This window comes from Triticum urartu, chromosome 4 (genome assembly GCF_003073215.2).
Source record: "Triticum urartu cultivar G1812 chromosome 4, Tu2.1, whole genome shotgun sequence".
In the NCBI taxonomy this organism is placed as follows: domain Eukaryota; kingdom Viridiplantae; phylum Streptophyta; class Magnoliopsida; order Poales; family Poaceae; genus Triticum; species Triticum urartu.
The window spans coordinates 647369-654715 of record NC_053025.1 but is presented as its reverse complement, the minus strand read 5'-3'; the positions used below and the strand labels follow the sequence as shown (position 1 = coordinate 654715).

Sequence of the window (7347 nt, the reverse complement as noted above, 5' to 3'; positions counted from 1 at the left end):
AAAATTTACTTGAAGGAGTATGACATATATAGATTCCACCAATTGTAAATTGAAGCAACAACATTAAAATATACTCAAAATAAATAAGCTAATAGAAAAAGATAATTTTTGAAGTCAACCGACTACTATCGAAATGAGAAATTAAAAACACGGTGGGAAAACCGATGAAGATGATAGAGGGAAAACATGTTGCCCTAATGATTATTTGATGTAGAAAATGAAGATCCTAAGTTTCACAACTCTATAGGACTCGGCGCCCCTTTTTCACGGTCGCTGGCGAGGCGCTGATGAGTGAGCAGCAGAATCCTTAGTTACATTGCAGAGTAATCTAAAACCTTGAATCGATGGAGCTAGCTAGACGCAGTGGCACTTGCAGTAGGCAGTGCAGTAGGATGTGCAGGCACGGGAGTAGTTTTCCTTGCAGGCGGTGCACGTCCGCGACTCACCGCAGACGGCGCCGCACAAGCTGCTTTGGTTGCTGCAATTGCCTTTGCAGGTGGTTTCGCAGTCGTATGCACCCGGTGTTTGGGCATTGCATGCCCTCAAGCACCCTGACATGCACTTGCCTTGGTAGTAGGAGAGGCAGCCCGAGCATCCCGGCGTCGGGCTACAGTCGGCGCCGCATGGTCCATCACCGGCAAAGTTGGCGGCGCTGCACGTGGAGTTGCACTGCGGCTTGCAGTCCTTGCATGCCGTCATGCCCGCCGCCGGGCATCCCATCCCCAGCAGCACAAGGACAACCATCACGGCTAACACAGTAGCACTGCTACTTGGTGAAGGTGCCATTACTTACTTGCAAGGGGCAGCTTAGCTAGCTAGTATTAGTATATGGCAGAGAGCAAGAGAAGAGACGACCTCAGTGTCCATGGGATAGAGCACCTATCCTCGCTATTTATAAGACATGGGTACGAACAGGGGTACTAGCTAAATGCAACTTGCAGCTACCCATGCATGTTACTAAAGTTGACCGGAAGAGGAGTAGCCGCTCCATTCGATACATACATACACTACCAGAAACTGAATTTTTTCTGTGAGCCCAAAACCGACAGGGAAACAGGGTTAGCCGTCAGGGATAGCTTGACAGGGAAAATAAACCAACCGACAGGAACTATCGGGTTTTCACATTTCCTGACAGGTTTGGCCCTACAGGGTTATATAGTATATCCCTGTCATACATAACCGTCAGGAAAAAAAGAAACCCAATGAACAAAAAAAATATTAATGGTTTTAAAATAGCTATTCCATAACTCATAATATTTAAAACATAGAAACATCACTATCAATTGTTTCCATCAACCAGAGATACAAATTCACAAGTCTTCGGATACAGTTCCATAGAATTTACATACATGAATCGTAGGTCAATGAAAACAGAGTTGCAACATCTAAAAACACACAAGTGCATCAACTAAATATGCACTTTTGTTGCAGCTTAAGTTGCAAGCTTCTCTTCAAGGATACCCTGCAATGGACATATAATTGAACTTGTAAGAATCTGCAAGTGTCAACAGTTTGCAACAAAAAGGTAACGAGAAACAGGAACAATATCTGTAAGGTATAATAAGCATAATCTATTTGGTATCTCAGTTTCTCACAATAACATTGGCATATATACCCAACTTGTTTTTGTCTCAGCAAAGTTACCCACTTCTACACCTTATAGACTAATAATGGCGTAATTTTTTCTACCATCATATCTCAGATTTTATAAAAATCATGCGACTGACAAAATCCACTTAAATGACAACCTAAGCACATGCTACTGGATTAGTTTGACAGAATTATCAGCTAACTTCCGGAGCGGATAAGTCATTAGAGACTTCTTGCAAGAAATTAAACTACCAATGTCAATACTCTTAAGTCTATCCATTTCAAATGTTCAAAAAAATGGGCAGAGTCATCATCATCTCCTTAAGAATAAAAAATCCAAAACATTATGCAATAATTTAATAATGTAACAGCATGGAAACTGTACATCATGGTGAGACAATAAAAGACCACAAAGCAATAGAAAGAGGTTGTGTTCAGACTAAACCAACATAGCAACTACTGGGTCAATAATGTTGGTCTCGTGATCTTGGGCACACTGGACATAGCATGATATGTTCTCAATAATCGCAAGAAAACTAGAAAAATAAGACCTCAATCAGGTGTTGATCAATATTTAATCTCTAGGTTCATGTGCATAGAACAACAAAATATGAAAGGAAATGGTGCCACTTCATTTGGAAGAATCTTATTCAATTTCTTGAAATTGAGTGATACCTCAACCACCTGCTTTAACCTCTATGTTACACTGATGATGTTCATTTAATTCTTCCCAAAAAACCTAACATAATGAAGGAGACTAAAATAAGAAGGCATGGACAAACAAGTTAGGGAGCAGAGTGTTACTGTACTGGATAGTAAGACAATAAAAAATAATAAGGAAATAGAATGCAACACTACTACAGAAAGGTTTGACCCAAACAGAGGATAGTTGTTACTTGATGCTTCAGTAAATTAGTACAGAAGTTCAGAACAACAATGTAAGGAGTGACATCCATTCATCTATGCAATGTACTGATAATTGTCAGAGAAATGCAATATCTACGGGTCATCGCACCCAAACACTTGCATCCAACTTGTACAACTAAGAGCTACAATCAACTAGTTCCAGCAATGTACAAATATACCATTTTAATTGATTGTGTGCAACTCGGCAAGATTGTGCACCTTCTCCAGCAGGAACAACCAATTGTGTGCTTGCACTGCAATTGTTCAATCTTCAATATAAGAAATAAAACAAAATAACACTTAAGGGAGAAGGAAGAACACGGTGAGCTGAAATATGAGGAATACACAAGAACTGTTAAGTACTAGATAATAAGACAATTGGAAATTCCAAGAAGCAAGTAGTAAAAGGAGTAACTAAATTAAGATGACATATAGTATGGCCTATGATAGGAGCCCCTGAACATATCTTTGTCATGTTAATTGTTATAACAGAGCATTCATATCTTGAGAATAGCTGCTGGTAATAAGCCTTTCCTGGTACAGTTTCATTGTCACTACTCTGAAATATAATGTCTAGGTGCATTTCAGATATTCTTGAGCAAACTGAAGATAGCATGATCTTGCAAGATAGAAAACTTGAATCGAAATTAACCAATACATGAAGTTGGAGACAGGTGGGAAATAACAGTATGCACCATACCATGTCAAGGGCAGAGGATATTCCACCTCTTTTAGTTGGATCATGAACCATAAATCGTACTCGTGATCTGGATGAACTGTAACTAGGAAAAGGATATCTCAAATGGGTGTTCATAAGTATCAAAGTGGGGAATGGTACATACTATTTGGAAGAAAAACATGAGACTATTTCTTGCCGTTGAGTGAATCTCAACTTCTTGCATTGATGAAGCTCCTCGTATTTCCAATGCAGCAGCTCAGTGCTTCCTGAATGTCAGCATATTAAAGGCAGGTAAAATAAAAATGTATGGACAAAAAAATAGAGCTTGAATTATTATGGTGTTGTACAGTAAGTCAATGAAAAAATCCCACCAAAATAGAAAGAAAATTGTCATTTAGGCTGAAACAAGATTATACGCAAAATTATGGATATGTACAGTTGTATCCAACCCGTTCATACTTAAAGTTTGAGAACTAATTGAAACTCCCCAAGTATCCCACCATTCTTAGTAAAATTTCAGATCCCGTGGATACATACTGTTGCCTCCAAACCAACTGAAGTAATAATAAGGCAGCAATAAATGGTTGCAATTTCTTCAAAGAAAAAGCTGAAATCTAAAACGAGATTTGAGATCCAAGGAGCTGCACCAGTTTTGGGGATTATTATGCATCCAAACCACAGTTCTATAGATCAGATCTGAGGCCGGATTTGGGGATTCCTAGAGCTGCACCAGATTTGGGGATCCGGACATGCCACAAACAGGAAACATCCGAGTTTTGAGATTTAGGTCACGTACCTCCATGACGCCGGTGAACTGCTCGAGTTGGGGTGGATTCTCAACGGTGGCGGCGTGGTCGGAGCAGGGCCGTGTTGGAGGAGCAGGTCAAGCCTTGGCGTGAAAAGAGGGCTCCATGGCAGGGGCGTAGTTTCCAGATGCGCGCGGCTGAAAATTCTTCGCGGCCTAGTGTTTCGCGGGTGGGCCGAAAATTATATTCCTGTCGGTACTTACTCAGCCCACAGGAATATTAGACATATCCCTGGCCGACAGCCCAAGTGTTTTTCCTGTGGGCTAGTTGCGGGCCCGACAGGAAAATTAGTCGACCCACAGAAATATTACGGTTTCTGGTAGTGATATACAGTATGACTTGCGCTGTTAGATGTCATGTCAGTTCCTGTCTGTGTGGTAACTTGTATGCAAGTGCCATCGTACGTAAGGATGAATTAATTGAGGCGTGTCAACGCCTTGAGCTTAACGAAGCTTTGACAAGTTCATTTGGGGTCAGCGAATCTATGAACTTCCAGTCAATGCCAGATCTGACGATTTAACATCAGGAGCATCTTCAAGTTGTGGCACTTAACACGATGATTTAACATCATTAGCATAACCAAGCCCAGATGGAGTGAACACGTGATGGATCCGAGGAATCTGCGCGATAGCATCGGATCCACAGCACAGCTAGCTAGGTGCTCGTCAGCATCTCCCGGGAGCTCCATCCATCCTATGACGAATCACACGATTCTTAACCTGATTCTTTCTTTGATTGACCAGTTTAGCTGGTACTTCAGTGGTGCATGCATGTGCAGTCCTGCCTAGGATCCATCACTTGGTGTACTTGGATATGAACGATCGGTTTACTGATCGATGCAACGTCAACCTGTTGGATCCCGTGAACGACTCAACACACGAGTAAATGTATCAACACCAGCCTGCCCAGCAAGTTATATATATACATGACGTACTAGAATGACATAGCAGGCATGCATGGGGCTCGACTCATCATCGTTGACGCCATCAAATACTGACGTCACATGGTGCACCCACGAAACAACAAGTGGCAAGACTTGTGGAGTAAGTCTTTTTATTTTTTGTGCCATTTGCTCCACCGACACCCCAACCTCCCTTCGGCTTGCCATGATCCACGTTAATTTGGTTTTCAACCCATTAGGCCATGTAGGACACCATACAGTGTATTACAGTCAGTTGTCCGTAACACATGTCACATAGGAAATTTTTATGATGATACTGTTAGAGTTAAGCTTGTTATTTAGTTTTCATCATATTTTGTTTCATGCATACTTTTGAGTCATGCAGGTAGTTGTAGCTGCGGCAAGCTACAACAGTATCGTCTTTAGCCGAGTCAAATGCATACATTCATGGGTTAGTTAGTAGCTGCAAGGATAAGTTGTTAGCTGACTGGAGAGATTCCAGGGTAGTTAGCTAGTTGGTACGTGCGTCAGGCCTGCCCCTGTTGTATATGTGTTGCATATATCAAGTAATGAGAGATAGAGGTCGTGAGGGCTGAGGAAACAATGTAGCATGAGTGTGCATGAGTGTTGTGGTCTCACACAAATTTTCATGAAAGAAGAGAGAGATTTGTGTGAGGCAGCAAGATGAAAAAGAAGCGGCGTTGCGAGAGGAGGTGGCGCCAACAGACACATGCTCTTTATTTCCCAGAGAGCTAGCTTATGAGGTTTTTAAAGAACTCGAAATAGGCTTTCACCCCGCTTTATTATATTATAAAGCAACAACCGAATAGACTACAAAACCAAATGATACGAGGTGGAGAGGTAGCCTTCTTAGAAAGCCGATCCCACAATGTTCGGATCTCGTACAATGCAAGTTACTGTGCTACCGAAAAAGGACATAGGAGGATCCGAGTACAACACCGCGCTACATGTAAACACACCTAAGCTCCACGACAACGCCCTTATAAGGGATGTCGGTGTCACGCGTCGCCGCTGTCGAGTCCCCAATGGATAAAGGTTTTCACCTGGAACCCAGACATGTAGGGGGACACCACGACGACGTCTTCAAGAAGAGAGCGTCGCCATCGTTGGCGCCAGAGCGTTCCCGGTGTCTCCCACGTGCTAGCATAAGGTCTTCAGGACAAGAATGATGAGTTCAGATCCTCGAGGAATCACAACGGAAACCGAAACTGCGCCCAAGACACCTTCCGCTATGCCTCACGCCGCCCACAAGACCAAGAGACAATGCCACCACTGTCGTGATGGTGCGGGCTGAAGAGACTACCACGCAGACCAGGGCCGCCGCTTCGACATCTATGCCATGAGACATCACCAATCATCTGCTTTATAGTGCACAGGCCGCGGTTTTCAAAATCCCGGCATCTGCCCCTAGGCCAGTCTTAGCGCCGCCACAATATGGGCATCCAGGCTGAAGTCCCGTCCAGTCCTTGTGGACAAGGGGGCATGACCCAGTGGCTGCCAATGGTCATCACCGAGCCATTAATGCGGACGATGACGCCAAATCCGTGATCGTCAGCACCGATCAGACTGTTGGCACAACGTTGCCATGACCACCACGTCCACGGTCCTTCATCGACAACATAACATGCGGACGCCCCTAATCGAACCAGAAGGTCATACGTTGGCCGGAACGGGTGCAACCTAGAGCCGTGCACCGAGTCCCACACGACCAAGCACCGGACTTCACACGAGTAGCAACGAACCGCGGGTAGGAGATCACGTCAAACTCCCGCACTAGCGGCAAGTCGGAGTTGCTGGCCTACTGCCAGCCAACGCACCCGGGAGAGGCGTACCTCGACCCATCAGATTTTGGTCTCCCATATAAAGATGGTAGGACGCCCAAGGCAGCCGGCAACCGCCGATTATAGGAAAGTGTGATGGTCTACCACTTGTTGTAAAAGTGATGGGAGGGCTCCTATGCCAGAGGGAAAAAGAACAATGTGCTTAGAAAAAGGTTATAAATGATGCTATATGGTCAGTATCCCAAATGCCAGAAGAGCTAAATTATGCAATATTTCTTAGCTATGAGGACTTCCCTCTTGTTTGAGGCAATGTTTTCTCCATTTCTCCATTAACCTAAAAAGAAGGATATGCCATCCTATGAAATTGTCGGCAAGTGGGTTAGTGAAGGCGTTGTTCATGGAAACTCAGACGGATTACTACGTGACCTTATAGAGCCAGATCCAGAGGACATTGGTCTAGATATTTCCAATATGCATGATCTTGTTCGCTCATTTGCTCAATTTTTAGCTAGAGATGATGCACTAATAATTCACAATGGAGAAAATATTAATCACAATATTAGTTTGCAAAGGTTTTTTTGGTTGTCTGTAGAAACTGAAGGATTGGAATCAAATAAATTTGAGTGGAGAAGTTGACAAGAGCATAAATCACTCACATCATCA

At 43.3% G+C, this 7347-nt stretch overlaps 1 long non-coding RNA gene across 1 annotated transcript; it reads right to left on the bottom strand.

Annotated features, from left to right (window-relative positions):
- Window positions 1-1256: 1256 nt before the first annotated feature.
- On the bottom strand, window positions 1257-4129 carry LOC125550095. Its single transcript, XR_007301532.1, has 5 exons — window positions 3972-4129; window positions 3197-3441; window positions 2676-2750; window positions 2266-2329; window positions 1257-1462 (listed from the first exon to the last, which is right to left on the bottom strand). It is a non-coding gene; the product is annotated as an uncharacterized LOC125550095 (long non-coding RNA).
- Window positions 4130-7347: the final 3218 nt, after the last annotated feature.